This window comes from Rana temporaria, chromosome 2 (assembly GCF_905171775.1).
Source record: "Rana temporaria chromosome 2, aRanTem1.1, whole genome shotgun sequence".
Classification (NCBI taxonomy): domain Eukaryota; kingdom Metazoa; phylum Chordata; class Amphibia; order Anura; family Ranidae; genus Rana; species Rana temporaria.
In genome coordinates this window covers 213428848-213446540 of record NC_053490.1, presented here as the reverse complement: position 1 = coordinate 213446540, position 17693 = coordinate 213428848, and the positions used below count along the sequence as shown (strand labels likewise).

The 17693-nt window shown below is 42.6% G+C and overlaps 1 protein-coding gene across 4 annotated transcripts in view; it reads right to left on the bottom strand.

The window, feature by feature from the left end:
* FHL2 (four and a half LIM domains 2) overlaps nt 1-17693 on the bottom strand; it is a 104137-nt gene that overhangs the window by 65878 nt on the left and 20566 nt on the right. For 3 of the 4 annotated variants that reach the window (XM_040336397.1, XM_040336396.1, XM_040336398.1), the window contains exon 2: nt 6435-6524. The gene's annotated coding sequence lies outside the window, so the exon portion shown is untranslated. Of the gene's footprint in view, nt 1-6434; nt 6525-17459; nt 17672-17693 lie in introns of those variants that run through there. The other variant, XM_040336395.1, reaches the window with a different exon arrangement.

The window sequence follows — 17693 nt, the reverse complement described above, 5'->3', positions numbered from 1 at the left end:
GCCAAACAAGGCCTCCCTGTCATAGCAACAGTCCCTATATGGGGTCCCAGCACCTCCTTATTCTACCCAAAGAAAGAATTTGATTTCTACTTTAACACCCTGATATTCACTGAAATACTACAGGAATTACACAAGGAAATGATTTAACTTCCAGGCCCTCGAGATATCTCCCTTTCCTCTATTCCTGTTTTGTCACTTTCAGAGATCACAGCCAAAAATAAAACCTAATTTTCCTAGGTCTCTTCTGTATTGCCACTTTACTTGGCTAGCCTATCCACAACTGCTATAAGAACTTATGTCACAGACAGACTGCTAAATATTAGCATTTGCAAACCTACCAGAAAATAATGCTAAATGAAACCATATGAATGTTTCTGAATCACAAATACTCAATGTAGGTCATTTACTAACCCCCCCCCCCAAAAAAAAATAATCCAATTTGAATGGTAGGGTGATTACATTCACTCAAATGAGGTTTTGTACATTTTACAAACATTTCCTCCCAGATGGACTTTTCAAAATCAACTGGTAATGTTTTTTTAGACTATATAGGCTTTTGTCTTGGAATTGAGAGGTTACAAGATGTAGGGGTGTGGTATTCTGAAACTGTGCAAATACTAAAGCCTCGTACACACGATCAGTCCATCCGATGGGAACAGTCTGAAGGACCATTGTCATCGGTTAACCGATGAAGCTGACTGATGGTCCGTCGCGCCTACACACCATAGGTTAAAAAAACGATCGTGTCAGAACGCGGTGACGTAAAACACAACGACGTGCTAAAAAAAGGGAAGTTCAATGCTTCCAAGCGTGCGTTGACTTGATTCTGAGCATGCGTGGATTTTTAACCGATGGTTGTGCCTACTAACGATCGGTTTTGACCTATCGGTAAGGAATCCATCGGTTAAATTTAAAGCAAGTTGGCTTTTTTTTAACCGATGGTTAAATAACCTATGGGGCCCACACACGATCGGTTTTGACCGATGAAAACGGTCCATCAGACCGTTGTCCTCTGATTAACCTATCGTGTGTACGAGGCCTAAGATCATTATGGTTACTAGAGGAGAAAGCTCTATTTGTGGGAAAAAAAGGATATAAATATTGTTTGGGTACAACGTCGCACGACCGAGCAATTTTCAGCTAAAGCGACGCAGTACAGAATCGCAAAAAATGCTCTGGTCAGGAAGGGGGTAAATCCTTTGGGGGCTGAAGTGGTTATTGTAACATATCTAGATTGTAAGCTCTAACGAGCAGGGCCCTCTGATCCCTCCTGTATTGATTTGTATTGTGACTGTACTGTCTTCCCTGATGTAAAGCGCTGCGCAAACTGTTGGCGCTATATAAATCCTGTATAATAATAATAATAATATCCAGATGGCGCAAGGGATATAGTGGACAAATATACATTGTTAATGAATGGATTGTTGCCAAATCATAGCCCTATAATTGTCTACTACAGTGAAAGGTTTATAATAGGTATAAAATTATATAAAGTGAGGTATCTGCGGAAATTAAAAATTCTTCCTGCTCTATTATAGTACAGCAATTATACAGTTTTGAAAAAGTGTGTGTGAACCCATTAGACTCCTAAAGCTTATCCTATTTTAGGAGCCATTCAAGCAGACATCCAGCAAATTCCCCTTATCCCTCTGACCTAATCCAGCCCCCCATGAAGAAAATTAAAAAAATAAAATCAACATTTACAGTAGTGTGTGACTGTACAATGTAATTCAGAATTTTTTCAGTTGCGCACTTCTGAAAATAATCGAATCATTCTCATTTCTGCCTATACAAACCTGACTTGGTGGTGTTATCCCAATGTCACACTCATGATTTAGGCAAACAGATTATTTTTCCTGCATGCATCATAATGTAAGGGAAAAATGCAAACTTTTGACACTGAGCTTTACCACTCCACCTTGCTATGTATGAATTGTGGTTTCTTGCTGTCGGCAGACTTTCTTTAATAAATGTTAGGGGATATAAGCAGAATTGTGATAACGATGTAAAATTTGGACTCAAATTTTGACTTTTCCTCGTCCAATTAAAAAATAAATATCTGTCTTTTAAAATCTGCTAATGGAAGTCTTAATTGTCCCAAAGTACATTAGAATAGACTAAACAAGAAAATGGACACAAGAAAGCCGCGCCACGGACAGTCTATTGAGTCACAATCAATAAAGGTGTAGTTTGGTCCGTAGTTGATTAGACGGCACTTGTACGGTCACAGGTTTATTCGGATACAATCCTTGAATTGGCAACTCCTACGTTCCACACCACCCAGTGACACATATACATGAAGTGACCCTCCACCGGAAAAAGGAAAGCCGCTTACCAGAAGGCAAGCGGTTAGGGCAGATGGCTATAACCCAGCCTAGGCCTTTAATCCTCGGATGTTTCCACCAGGAAGCCCTCCGTCCCCTGAGCGTGATGTAACTCAGCTCCACCGTTTAAATGTAAATAAGAAAAGAGGCGCACATAGCGTGACTCTGTGACATACACTTTTATTTTAAAAAAAGGGTAAAATATACTCACAAACGAGCGTTTAAAATCAAACAAGAAAATGGTTTCAGGGTGCAAGAATCAGCAGGTGAAAATAAAAAATATAAAAAGAAAAAACAATGCACCCACCACTTATATTAAATGTTTGTGTTTTTAATTTGGTGAAGTACTGCATAGCAGATTAGATGGGTTTTCTGCAGTCAGATCATTAAAAGAGCAATGTTGATTGGCTCCAATTGGCTGCTGTATTTTGCTTTTAACTTTTTTTTGGCCCTGTCTTTAAACCTTAGCATTAGAAAAGTTTTATTTTTTTTTTTTTTTTTATGTTTTTAACATGACAAAGTGAAAAATTACAACAGGGACAAAATAGAAGGTCCACAAGCAGGAAGAAAATGGGACATATGTATAGGTCGCTGAAAGCATAGGTTTATATAAAGACAACATACGGGTCTATAAATGATGAACTGACTGCCGAAGAAGAAAGACATTTATGGGATAACAATCAGCTTGCACTGGAAGTGTCCTCAAGATGGAATTTGGATTGATGTGTTTGTGCAGAGCAGTATTTTATCCTTTTTTACATGTGAGTGCAATTTTAGTTTATAATAAAAGAGTGGCGACTGATTTACACTGGAGCGTGGATCCCCTGTTGTGTTTCCTCTGTGTGTTTGCGTATGGATGTCTGCCATCAGTATTAACCATCAGAAGTCTGAGGCCCCATACTCACGAGCAAACATGTCTGCTGAAACTGGCCCGCAGGCCAGTTTCAGCAGACATGTTTGGTCGTGTGTGGGCGCGAGCGGGCCGAATTCCAGCAAACATTTGCCCGCCGGGCCTTTTCCCAGCGGACAAATATTCCTGGACTTGTTTTAAAACAGTCCGCTGGAATCCTGCCCGCTCGGACATGTACGGTCGTCAGTACAGACCTACCGTACATGTCCAGGCGCCCGCCGTCCCTCGCATGCGTCGAATGACTTCGACGCATGCGTGGAAGCATTTTAAAGGCGGGCCGCCCACGTCGCCGCGTCATTGTCGCGGCGACACCGCGTCATCGACGCGGCGACACCGCGGACACGCCCCGCGTATTGTTTACGCGCGGACTTCTGTACGATGGTGTGTACAACCATCGTACAGAAGCCCTCTGGCAGACATGTATGGTGAAAACGGTCCGACGGACCGCTTTCACCATACATGTTTGGTCGTGAGTACCCGGCCTTACTGAACAACTATTGGTATTCCTTTTTGGCTTTATGTGGAAGTGATTGAACACCTTTATGTGTTGAGTATGCCCGGGCTTAATCTACAATTAAGTTGTGTGACTTGAAGTGTGCCAGGGATATTAACTCATGCGGTCTATGATCTTTCTATTAAATTAGAGGGTCGTGGAATTCTGGTAAGCCTTTGTATATCTATCCTTGGTGGTGGCTTATTTCACTGCTGTGGGATGCACTATTCTGCCCTGGTTCACACTGGGCTGCGGGAGTGAAGCCGTGCGAGTTCAGCTGAACTCGCATGATTTCACTCCCGCTGGCAGTCCCGATTTCGGCCGCGATTTAAGAGACATCTGTGCAGGTTTCTGCACAGATGTCAATGTAAATCGCGGCCAGAAATCGCAAAAAGTAGTACAGGAACTACTTTTTGAAATCGGTGCAGCGCCGCAGATGCGGCGTCGCACCGATTAGGACAGTGTCATTGCCGACAATTGCCGGCAAATGCCGCCGATTTGAGATGCGATTTCACATGTGAAATCGCATCTCAAATCGAAGGAAATCGTACCCAGTGTGAACCTGGGCTCAATCTCATTCCTAGAGTGGAATATCGAGACTGATAAGTGGATATTGAGTTATAAGTGGATTTTTTAAATACAGGGTGGGCCATTTATATGTATCCACCCGGGTGGGCCATTTATATGGATACACCTTAATAAAATGGGAATGGTTGGTGATATTAACTTCCTGTTTGTGGCACATTAGTATATGTAAAGGGGGAAACTTTTCAAGATGGGTGGCGGCCATTTTGAAGTCGGCCATTTTGAATCCAACTTTTGTTTTTGGTGTATCCATATAAATGGCCCACCCTGTACATTTTTCCAATTTTTTCTTCACATATTTTGATAACATTTTAAAATTTTACTTTGTATACACAAAATAAGTACTTTATTTTACTGGAGCACAGCACATTTTTTTATAGATACTTCAGGTTTCTGTGCCATGGTCCCAACCACAGAGTGTGCCAATTAGAAACAGATAATTCATTTTGTAATGGAAAAAAGGCTGCTTTTTGCAAATGTATGCTTCGGTTGCTTTAGCCAGTAGTGTATTTAGGTTTTGTGCTGCCCCAGGCCTGACTAAACTCGTGCACCCCCTAATTTAAATATGACCCACCCCTTCCTGACAAAGGCCACACCCTTTGCTGTTAAAGACATTTTCGAGTGGGGACACTAGTTCTGAGGCCCTGGGGGGGGGGGGGGGAATGAATTCCCTTCATTTGCATAGATTTCTTCTCACTTCCTGTGTGTCTATGGGGCAAGAAGTGAAGGGAAATCTCTGCAATGGGACAGGGATGGTAAAAAATAAACTGACAGGGGCTATAACCCTCCCTTACTCTATCCAGAATGGAAAATACAAGTGTTGCATATCGTTCTACTTTAAGCACAAATTTCTGATCATTTTATTGAGGGGACTAAGAAGATATAACCATGCCAATGGTGCAGCAGAAAACATATAGCAAAGTGAGGAAGGTTTGTGGTCCAGGCTGATAGGAAAGTCAAAATTAGAAGCTGCAGTGTAGCCGATTTTTGGGGGCGCTAGACTAATTTGCCTCTCAGCCCAGTTCACCCCATAAGACTGCAAGCTGGCGGGGACTCTTTCCGTGCTGCCCTAAGCCTGGGCTTTGTTGGCTTAGGCCAGGATACAGCGTTGGCTTTAGCAGTCATTTTATTCTCAATTCACGCAAGAGAAGTAGGGAAGCCTACTTTAGTGAATGGCCAAAATATCCACCAAGGAATCTGATGGCATCCACCACCATGGAAGATGAAGAATGAGCTGTATAAGGTGACAACATTCCAAAATGTATTGCTACATTTTTAGTCCCAGGATATTTTCCACTGAAAGCAGTTGTCCAGCATAAACAGCGACAAAAGACTATTCTATGTATGTAGCACTTTAGTGACCAGACTCCATGCACTGAACTTAAAAATATGGTTGTAATCACGAAGAACAAGTACACTGTTTATATAGGAGGAATCTGAGAATATACATTGAAATTAGAAAGGGGAAGGAGAAGTTTGGATTGGAAACCACAACAGCCCCCTTAACCACTTGAACAATGAGACTGTGGAATGTGTTCCAGAGGTAACTGAAATTCTGTGACATAACTGACTAAATGGGTTGTTTGCTTTGGAAATAGAACCTTGGAAATACAGGGAAAAAAAGCTTCTAAACTTGCTGAATCTGCATTTTTTTCCCCAAGCAGAGTGCAATGAATGAAAGTAATACAGAAAGTGCAGATGTGGATATGTTTGCCATTCATGCATTAGCTTGTATAAAAGAATGTATAAAAGGCAGCTCCCTTTCTCCACTGTGGAACTATGTGGGGGTTACTATTTTACGGTGACCACACCACATTCCACAGCCTAAGGTATGGCTATACAATGAAAGCTTTGTAGTTTCCTAGACACTGAACATTGACGGCTGCATGGTCATTTTACAGAGGTCTGTGATCTAAAGTCTGCTTGAAAAAATCCCTCCCGGTATACAACCTAATAAAAAAAATCGAATATACTTATGACATATTTTACAAATTACATGGACATGTACATCTACCTAAAAACACAAGATATTAGCAAATGTTTCCGGAAAAGTTGCTAACATCTTTTGCTACAAAAAGTGCAAACAGTGCCTTTCAAAGGAGATAGTAAATACAGTACTCACTTCTACCACTCTAATGAAAGGAAATAATCGACTGAAGACTCTTCCAGGAGTGTCAATTTCCTGGTCCCCCTTGTGTTCAGTGGTTCTGTCCTGAAGAAGAATGGAAACTTAAAGTTAAAACACAACTGAAACTTCCATTTAAATCAGTTGAACACATTCCAGGTGCATAGCTCCCAACTGCGGCGGATTTTGAGTGGCTGGCCCTAATTTGGAACAATCTCCCTCTGTCCCTCTTTCCTCCTCATTTGTCCCTCATTTTGGTCTGATCTACATAGTTGTATATAAAATGCACTTTTATCCAATTTCTAAATTGCTGCATTTGTAAATTTTAAAAGCCAGTATACATGAATAGTAGTGGTAAAAAAAAGGCACTTGTGGGTTTAACTAATCTTTTTTTTCTTTAAATTGGTTGTAAAGGCACAAGTTTTTTTTACCTTCATGCATCCCCAGCCCTCCTAATACTTACCTGAGCCCCTTCCCGATCCAGCGATGTCCACAAGAGCCTTGCCTCTCTGGGGACTCACACTCCTGATTGGCTATTGGCAGCAGTGGGAGCCATTGGCTCTCACTGCTGTTAATCACAGCCAGTGAGCCAATCAGAACATGGAGGGGGTTAGGCCAAACTGTGGTTCCATGTGTTTATAAACACACAGGGCAGTGGCTTGGCTTATAGTAAGCTGCTTCCTGTGGGGGCACCTGACAGAAGGGGGGAGCCAGGAGAGCCGGCGAGGGACCCAAGAAGATGAGGATCTGGGCCACTCTGTGCAAAACCACTGCACAGAGCAGGTAAGTATAACATGTTTATTATTTTAATGAAAAAAAATACAACTTTACAATCAATTTAAGGGGGCGTGGCAGAAGGTGTGTCTTGTGCCTACATACTTTTGGTAATAGGTGTCCCTCATTCCCATCTTAAAAAGTTGGGAGGTTTGCAAGGGCATTAAATCAAAAGGTGTTTCTTTCCAAGTAGAGTAGAAAGCCTGTCAGCCATCCAAAAGGGGCACAGGGGCACCACCCCCTAATCAATGCATTGGCTCCAATCTACATGCAGGGTGCGGGATGCATGGAATTCAATGTGTTGTTTTTTTTTTGAAGCACAAGATTAGAGCCCGAGGCTCTAATTTGCTTAAAAAAAAGGGAGGGCTCGGGGCACAGAATATTGCGCCGTGAGCCCACCCAGTTGTGCGACAATAGCGAATTAATATTCACTTCAGTCTTCCTGATTCTCCTCCCGGCCAATCAGGAGGTGGGTCCTAAGACTCCCTTGCCAATCGTGCCTCAGCACACACTTTCTGTTCAGCCGGGAGGAGAAGCAACAGCTGGGTCTTCCTCCCCCTCCTAAGGTAAGGCCTCTGATTGCCACCTTCCCATCCCTCTCCAGAGGGGGGTGGGGTTGAGCGCCGCATTCCCGTCCATCTCCAGCACAGTGGGGGGGGGGGGTTAGTTTGCCACCCCCCCCCCAAATAAATTGAGCCGTCACTGCCTGTCAGAATACTACATGGTGGGACCCTTCCTGCAAAAGCCCATCATGCCCCCTACTGAGTGAGACCTGTAACCTGTAGCACTGCATTCAGCAAAGATCAAGCTTACCCCTAAATGTAGATCTCTAGTTGGTACTCATTAGGGTGGTGTTCTAGACCTCAGCAGAGAGATTAGTGCTTCCACACAGGGAACTGACATTTCTACTCAGGTTATGGCTGCTTCTTAAAGGAAACAAACTTTTGGGATCACAGGCAAGATTGTAATTCTGCCCACAATCCCGAATTGCGAGGTGTGACAATGCCTGCGAAAATAGGTAAAGATATTTGGGTCTACAGGCCTTCAAAGCAAAATAAAACAGTAAAAGAAGCACTGTCACTTGGTCTTTTAGCACTGGACCCTTATATAGTATATGTGTTTTACTTGTGTTCTGCCCCCATAAATTAGTGTATACTGGAAGTTTGACAATATCAGATAAATGTTTCAATAAATCAGTCCAGATAAAATCTCATACTAGGTCATGCCTACAACAGTGTGTGGGAGAACACCCTCTGTCTGGAAGGCGAGCGTGGAAGCATTGCTAAGAAAAGTACTTGTGAGACACTTCCCTCCGCCAAGCCACACAGAGAAAATTTATTTCCTGCAACCACAAAGGCAGATGAAGCCAGTGATTATTGCTAACGTCTAAACCAGCTGCTAGCGATAATTGCAAGTAAATCCAGCAGGCTGGTTGTACCCATTTGATCGATTAATCAATTTGGTATATTTAGCTTGTCCATACATGGTTTGAATCGTCTATGGCTTGCCTAAGCCTCTGTAACATTACCCAGGTAGTTCAGGGACAAAGCTAGAATCAGAAATGGTACTGTAAGTGACAGCTTCAAGCCCTGTACACACGATCGGTTTGTCCGATGAAAACAGACTGTTTTCATCGGACAAACTGATCGTGTGTGGGCCCCATCGGTTTGTTTTCCATCGGTGAATAAAAAATAGAACATGTTTTAATTTTTTCCTATGGATAAAAAAACGATAGAAAAAAACAATCGTCTGTGTGGAAGTCCAACGGTCAAAAATCAACGCATGCTCAGAATTAAGTCGACACATGCTCGAAAGCATTGAACTTCATTTTTCTCAGCACGTCGTAGTGTTTTACGTCACCGTGTTTTGGCACGGTCGGATTTTTGACCGATGGTGTGTAGGCAAGACTGATGAAAGTCAGCTTCATCGGATATCCGACGAAAAAATCCATCGGATTAGATTCCATCAGATATCCGATCGTGTGTACGAGGCTTCATACTGGTTATTGGAAAAGGCTTTAGATGGATACCGTGGATCAGAAATTGAACTTTCAGGGCCTGATGAAAGAAACCATGAAGGGCCACCCTGGCCCCCAACTGGAGCCTTTCCCACTGATCCAAGGGTCCTTTACCATTGTGGGACCCTTTATTACGGTCCCGTAGCGGGCCAACTTCCTGCCGTGCAACCTTTGCGATCCTGGTAGTTCCATCACTGGTGTTTTTTATTTTTGATTATTTATTGTTTGTTTTGTTTTGTTTATTTTTATTGTTTTGTTTTATTTTTTTACATATTTTCAGGACCCCTGTTTGGACACTCCGCTTAATTGCTTCAGTCAGTATACTGCTTTCTTCAGTCTGAACATAGAGAGCAGATATTATAGCCGATCATACAAGACTAGCTGACAATAGCTTGTATGAACATGGAATACTTTTATAGAAACAGAATATATATACCCTAACAATACAAACTGTAACCAAGAACATAATTAACATAAGCTAATTAACTTGTCATTTAAACCAGCCTAGGTGACTCAATGCCCACCCAGACAATGTTGTGATTACTCAGACAATAGGTGACCTAATTAACAATGGGACAGACATACTTAGCAGAAAACACATAGCACCTTCAAACAATAGCAGGAGACTCCCGGGAACAGACTGTCCGACTCCTACATGGAACGGAGGCCAATGTGACCAGCTCTTTCAATGAACATGTATAGTTCAGAATCAACAAAACCAGGAATAGTCTTTATATGTTTTTTGAGAGATATTGTTGATAAATATTACTGGACCAAATTCTCAGGGGCCATTAACATAGTTACATAGTTAGTCAGGTTAAAAAAAGACACAAGTCCATCCAGTTCAACCATAAAAAAAAAAAAAAAATATCGTACAATCCCATATACCCAATTCTATACCCACAGTTGATCCAAATTAAGTAGTTGTCCATACTTTTCTCGGCCACCCTGTGCCCCTAATAGGGTGACTTCGACATAAGAGGGGCATGGGGAGCTGAGACAAGGGTTTCCCAACCTCTTCAAGGGAACCTGGGTTTCCACGGGCCCCCTGCTACAAGTGACTGTTCCTATTTTAGGTTAGCTCCTCTCTCTTGCAACATCCTATAGAGTCACCCTTACATGCAGGGACTATAGCCTCGTACACACGATAGGTTAACCAGAGGACAACGGTCTGAAGGACCGTTTTCATCGGTCAAAACCAATCGTGTGTGGGCCCCATAGGTTATTTAACCACAGGTTAAAAAAAGGCCAACTTGCTTTAAAATTAACCTATGGATTGGTAACCGATAGGTCAAAACCGATCGTTAGTAGGCACGACCATCGGTTAAAAACCCACGCATGCTCAGAATCAAGTCGACGCATGCTTGGAAGCATTGAACTTCGTTTTTTTCAGCACGTCGTTGTGTTTTAGGTCACTGCGTTCTGACACGATCGGTTATTTAACCTATGGTGTGTAGGCGTGACGGACCATCAGTCAGCTTCATCGGTTAACCTATGACAACGGTCCTTCAGACCGTTGTCCTCTGGTTAACCTATCATGTGTACGAGGCTTAAAGCTGTGTCTCTCTACACTGTACATCAATAGAAACACATAGCCCCATAGCCTAGTATGACAAGGTACTCCCTTGCTCCTTCCTCCACTTTCGCCCCCATTCTCAAAGCTAACAGACTGACTGGAGACTGCACTGTCCACTGTTAACTCTTTCCTGTGACGTTCAGGAAAGCAGCACTAGGAGAACAGGAGCCAGCACCATTGAAAGTTGTAAACTGTAAGTGCTGGGGTAAGGTTTTTTTTACAAATAGTTTACTAAGGAAGGCTTATTTTAATGTGCTCAGCAGGTTAAGCTAAAAATGCTGTGGGTTTAACACATAATAGATTTGGCTCCTCAATGTGTCATCATGAAAAGTGAAGAAAAATTGGCAGCCAGTATTACTATCAGTCATTTATAATACTTGCTGACACATTAAAAGCCAGATCCCCAGTGATCATTATCCACAGTGTTTGATAGATATAAGAGCATGTATGGTTGCAATTATAGCACACAACATTTTTATGGGCTTAAGACATGGATATTTAAAATATTTAAAGCACAGCATCTTGTTGTGGGCAATATTTTGCTTTCAAAACATAACTGATGAATCAATTGTGACTTGAATAAATAATTGCAATTTGGACAGTCTTTACCCACCTGTGTTCCTTATCAGGCCTCGTACACACGACAGAGAAACTCGACGTGCTTGGCACGTCGAGTTCCTCGTCGAGTTTTGGGATGAAGCCGCCGAGGAGCTCGGCGGGCCGCCTTTTCCCATAGAACAACGAGAAAATAGAGAACATGTTCTCTATTTTCTCGTCGAGTTCCTCGGCGGCTCCATCGAGCCAAAACTGTACAGACGACAGAGTTTCTCGGCAGAATCTGGGTTTTGACCGAGTTTCTCGGTGAATTCTGCCGAGAAACTCTGTCGTGTGTACGAGGCCTGAGAGATTTCTCTTCACTTCCTGTTTTATAGCCAGAACAGGAAATTAAAGGAAATCCCTGCAAAGTGAGGAAAGCCTGTGGTGTCACCAGGGACACTGAACTAACTGGCCATTGGAAGATTATTCCTCTATCCCTGTTCTGAGGACAACCCAAAATGTGGGATTTTCTTTGACTTTCGCTCTCAGTGATAATGGTAAGTAGGACAAATAAAGAGGGTGGACCCCAACAGAGACACACACAGCAATAAAAACCAACCAGGTGTTCTAATCCCACTTTATCCCCAAAAACAAAGCAATTTTTGCCTTTACGTATACTTTTATGGTTCTGAGGGACTAATCTAGAGCAGCCTTTTTCAACCAGTGTGCCCAGGTACCTCAGGGTGCCTTGAGGTTTCTTCAGGGGAGCCTTGGCAAAATGCCTAACAGTTGCCCCAGGATTGTATACAGGCCAGTGGATGGATTAAACCTGCCTTTTTAGTTACACAAAGCCACAGGTTTTCATTATACACCTATGCAACCTTCTAATTGCCAACCTCCTCACAACCAATTACAGGAAATAGTTGCTATGGAGGGAGGGTGTCAGTTGCCTGTATATCATCCTTGTTTGACCCTCCCTTGCCTCTCTCCATCAGCTTTGGGTTCTCATAAGCTAAGTGATGGAGAAAAACTGAGGAAGAGGAGAAATATTGGAATACTAGTCAGTACCAGTGTGCAAAAGTATTATTGCGTTGGAAGAATAAATCACCTTTAACGTTGGGTGTCCTACGTGTATTGATGTTGCTGCATTATGTAAAACTATCAGAATAGTTTTTACATTTTAGAATGGGGCGCCTCAAGACTGTCCATAATTTTGGAGGGTTCCTCGAGAGTGTCCCTCATTTTGGAGGGTGCCACAAGAGTGTCCATCATTTTGGAGGGTGCCTCGAGACTGTCCATCATTTTGGAGGGTGCCTCAAGAGTGTCCATCATTTTGGAGGGTGCCTCGAGAGTGTCCATCATTTTGGAGGGTGCCTCGAGAGCGTCAATAATTTTGGAGGGTGCCTCGAGAGCGTTAATAATTTTGGAGGGTGCCTCAAGAGCGTCCATAATTTTGGAGGGTGCCTCGAGAGCATCCATAATTTTGGAGGGTGCCTCGAGAGCGTCCATAATTTTGGAGGGTGCCTCGAGAGTGTCCATCATTTTGGAGGGTGCCTCGAGAGCGTCCATAATTTTGGAGGGTGCCTCGAGAGCGTCAATAATTTTGGAGGGTGCCTCGAGAGCGTCAATAATTTTGGAGGGTGCCTCGAGAGCGTCCATAATTCTGAAGGGTGCCTCGAGAGTGTCCATAATTTTGGAGGGTGCCTCAGGAGTGTCCATAATTTTGGAGGGTGCCTCAAGAGTGTCCAAAATTTTAAAGGGTGCCTCGAGCCAGGGCCGCTGATAAGGCAGTACAACCAGCCCTCCTGTACCGAGCCCCATCAGTTCAAAAGGGGGCCCGAGCACCTGCCAATTACTGCCTTACTGCTGACACCTCTTGTGGCTCCCCATGCAGCGATGGCGGCTTCACCTCCTCTCTCTCTATAATTTCACAGTAGAGGGATTAATTCTAGTAAAGGCACCTCCAACCCCGCCCCCCCCCCCCCCTTCCACCGCTCTGATCATCGCCATCCCCCTGTGTACTCTCCCGTGTGCCCTTTCCCTTCACAACACTGCCAGCTTCCCTCCTCTTTTCTCCCTCCTGCCGGCAGCTGCTAAGGGCGCACGGTGGGGTCATTTTAGGATGAAAATCTCATTCGCACACAGGACTTTATTTATTAACTCAATACAGTTTTATCTTTTAGATTTAGCAGGAATTATGTTGTATTTGTGTCCACTAATAATGATTTTAGATTATTTTTAGCGAAAATTAAATTTATTATTTTCAGGGGGAAGATGGGCCCTGTACGGGGCCCCATGATTTTAAACAGCAGCCCTGGCTGCAGCACAGAAGTTTTTTCACCTTAAAGTGGTTGTATAGGGTTTTTTGTAACTTTTACTTACAGGTATGCCTATAATAAGGCATGCACAGCGGGGATCCTCGGCTAAAGGGCCGGCAGTCGCCAGACCTTGCCGGTTTGTAGTCTCCCGTGCGCATGCGCGGGAGTGACGACATCGCCACTCCAGCCAATCACAGCGATGGAGCGGCGATACCCGGAAGACACGCCGAGTCAAGATGACATCTCGCTCGGCATGGACCAGTAAGTTCTTTTCACCTCGTTCCGAGGTAAGTAGTAAGTGGTGCATACTAGCTCATTATGGCTTTTGCCTTTCAGGTGAAAAAAAATTAAAAATTAATCGAGGCTTTACAACCACTTTAAAGTGGACTCCTGCTAAAATATTTTAATCAGTTAAATAAACATAGATTTATAAAAGCTGATCATTGTATGCACCCCAATGGTTTGTCTCAGCCCTTTAACTACTACTTTTGCTGGACAGCTTCACATGTGAGAATTGGCAAACAATATATTTCATTTTTGTTTTTTAGTTTATTACTGCTTTAAGCAAGCCAAAACTTATAAGCATAGAATTTGCAGGTTGTAAAACAGTGAATGTGATGGCAGACAAAACAAATAATCCTCTTCTGTGACACAACCATTATTGATGGCAAGTTGGCTGACCATTGAATGCATCCCTAGTGTGAAATGGTTTGTCTCAAACCTCTAACTGACACTTTTTCTGGACAGCTAGGTTTGTTAAATACAGGGGGAAACAGTCTAAAAAGGAAAACACATGTAGTTGTCACATTAAAGTGGAGGTTCACCCAAAAACCTTTTTTTTAACATTAGATTAAGGCTCGTTTTGTCAAGGGGAATCGGATTTTTTTTACAATCGAAGCAGTACTTACCGTTTTCGAGATACATCTTCTCCGCGGCTTCCGGGTATGGGCTGCGGGACTGGGCATTCCTACTTGATTGACAGTCTTCCGACAGGCTTCCGACGGTCGCATACATCGCGTCACGATTTTCCGAAAGTAGCCGAACGTCGGTGCGCAGGCGCCGTATAGAGCCGCACCGACGTTCGGCTTCTTTCGGCTACTCGTGACGCGATGTATGCGACCGCTGGAAGCCTGTCAATCAAGTAGGAACGCCCACTCCCGAAGACCATACCCGGAAGCGGCGGAGAAGATCGCTCTCTAAAACGGTAAGTACTGCTCGGATTTTAAAAAAACTAGCCGATTCCCCTTGACAAAATGAGCATCAATCTAATCTTTAAAAAAAAAAAAAAAAATCGGGTAAACTCCCGCTTTAAGGATTGGTAAACTCCATTTTTTTGCTTTGAGGGTTCGTTTTTTATAGTCCTTATGGTGTAAATGCCATGTATATTCAATAAACTATAAATGCCTGTATAGTCCCTAAGGTATAAATGCCATGTATACTCCATAAACTAGAAATGCCTGTAAAATTCCATGTATATTCCATAAACTAGATATTCCTGTATAGTCCTTAAGGTATAAATACCATGTATATTACATAAACTTGAAATCCCTGTATATTCCATAAACTATAAATGCCATGTATATTCTATTCTATAAACGAAATGATACATGTATAATCTTTAAACTAAACAATATGCCATGTATATTCTATAAACTAAAAATGTAATGTATAGTCCCTGTATAAATGTCATCTACAGTATATTCTAAATTGATAAATGCCCACCTACAGTCTTTAAACAATACCATCCTTAAAGTATAAATGCAATGTATATAGCCAGATTCAGGTATAGTTACGCCGGCGTATCAGTAGATACGCCGTTGTAACTCTGAATTTGCGCCGTACTACATTTAAGCGTATGCTCAAACTGAGATACGCTTAAATGTTGCTAAGATACGAGCGGCGTAAGTCTTACTACGCCGTCGTATCTTAGCTGTCTATTTCCGCTAGGGGCGTTTACGCTGATTTACGCCTAGAATATGTAAATCAGCGAGATACGCCTATTCACGAACGTACGCTCGCCCGTCGCCGTAAAGATACGCCGTTTACGTAAGGCGTTTTCAGGCGTAAAGATAAACCACCAAAAAGATGGCGCAGCCAATGTTAAGTATAGACGTCGGAACCGCCGTCTAATTTCACGTCGTTTGCGTCAGTCGATTCAGAATAGGGCTGGGCGTAGGTTATGTTCACGTCGAAAGCATTGACTATTTGCGACGTGATTTGGAGCATGCGCACTGGGATACGTCCACGGACAGCGCATGCGCCGTTCGTTCAAAATGTCATTTACGTGGGGTCATGCTTTATTTACATAAAACACGCCCACCTCTTCACAATTTGAATTAGGCGCGCTTACGCCGGCACATTTACGCTACGCCGCCGTAACTTAGGACGCAATTGCTTTGTGAATACAGCACTTGCCTCTCTAACTTGCGGCGGCGTAACGTAAATTGCATACGCTACGCCCGCACAACTTTAAGCCGCCGTACGGAAATCTGGCCAATAGTCTTTAAACAATAAATGGCATCTATATTCTATAAACAATAAATGGCATCTATAATCTATAAACAATAAATGCCATCTATATTCTATAAACAATAAATGCCATCTATGGTCTATAAACTATAAATGCCATCTATATGCTATAATGCCATCTATATTCTATAAACAATAAATGCCATCTATATTCTATAAACAATAAATGCCATCTATATTCTATAAACAATAAATGCCATCTATATTCTATAAACAATAAATGCCATCTATATTCTATAAACAATAAATGCCATCTATATTCTATAAACAATAAATGCCATCTATGGTCTATAAACTATAAATGCCATCTATATGCTATAATGCCATCTATATTCTATAAACAATAAATGCCATCTATATTCTATAAACAATAAATGCCATCTATATTCTATAAACAATAAATGCCATCTATATTCTATAAACAATAAATGCCATCTATATTCTATAAACTATAAATGCCATCTATGGTCTATAAACTATAAATGGCATCTATATGCTATAAACTATAAATGCCATCTATAAACTATAAATGCCCGCTATATTCTATAACTGGCATCGATATTCTATAAACAATAAATGCCATCTAAATTCTATAAACGATCATTTCTGTTTATATTTTATAAACAATAAACGAATAAATGAGGTGTCTTGTATAAACTACAAATACCATGTATATTCCATATACAATAAATGTCATGTATGGGTTTAAAATGACAAATGCCATGTTCAGTCGTCTGTAAACGAAGATGCCCTCTACAACGTACACATGCCCTCCCTGAGTCCATCACCCCCTCCTGTACACTGATCTCCTGGGGTACACCTGACCTTGCATTAAATACCCCAATTGCCAAAGCAATCTGCATATAACTAGCAGTAGATCTATTATATATACTATAACAAGTCTGTAAATGAAAGCAATGGATTTCTCCATCTGCAACACCAATCCTCCGCTTATGAATGAAGCCTCCACACATCAGGCTCCGTGCAATGTTTGGAATGAATTGAAACCAGATGTCAGCATGACACCCATCATCATGACTAAATCTCCTATGCCATCTAGTATGAGATGGATCTTCAGGGCTGTCACCTGCCCTCACCATATACCCCCATGTATGCCCAGTATATATACCCCCATGCATGCCCAGGAGCCGCACACACACACGGGGGGAGCACACTGACACAACCCACGTGCAGCCAGCAGTACAAAGCACGGATGCTGGAAGCTGGTGGTGTGAAATGCTCAGCCCTGTGTGCGATCATAGACACAATACCTGGGCGGTGGCGGCGGCGGTGCGGTGTCACTGGCGGTGTCGGCTGTGTGTCCCGGGCGGGTGTGCGGTGTGTACAGGCAGACTCGGATAGCAGCGCCCCGGGAGCCCTCCATATCATTTGCCCATATAAGGAGACGAAGCATCCCACTCTCTCACTCTTTTACATCCCATCTGCCGTCTAACACTTTCTCTTTTGCAGAGCTTGTCCCCTTTTATTATGGGAAAGATAGACGT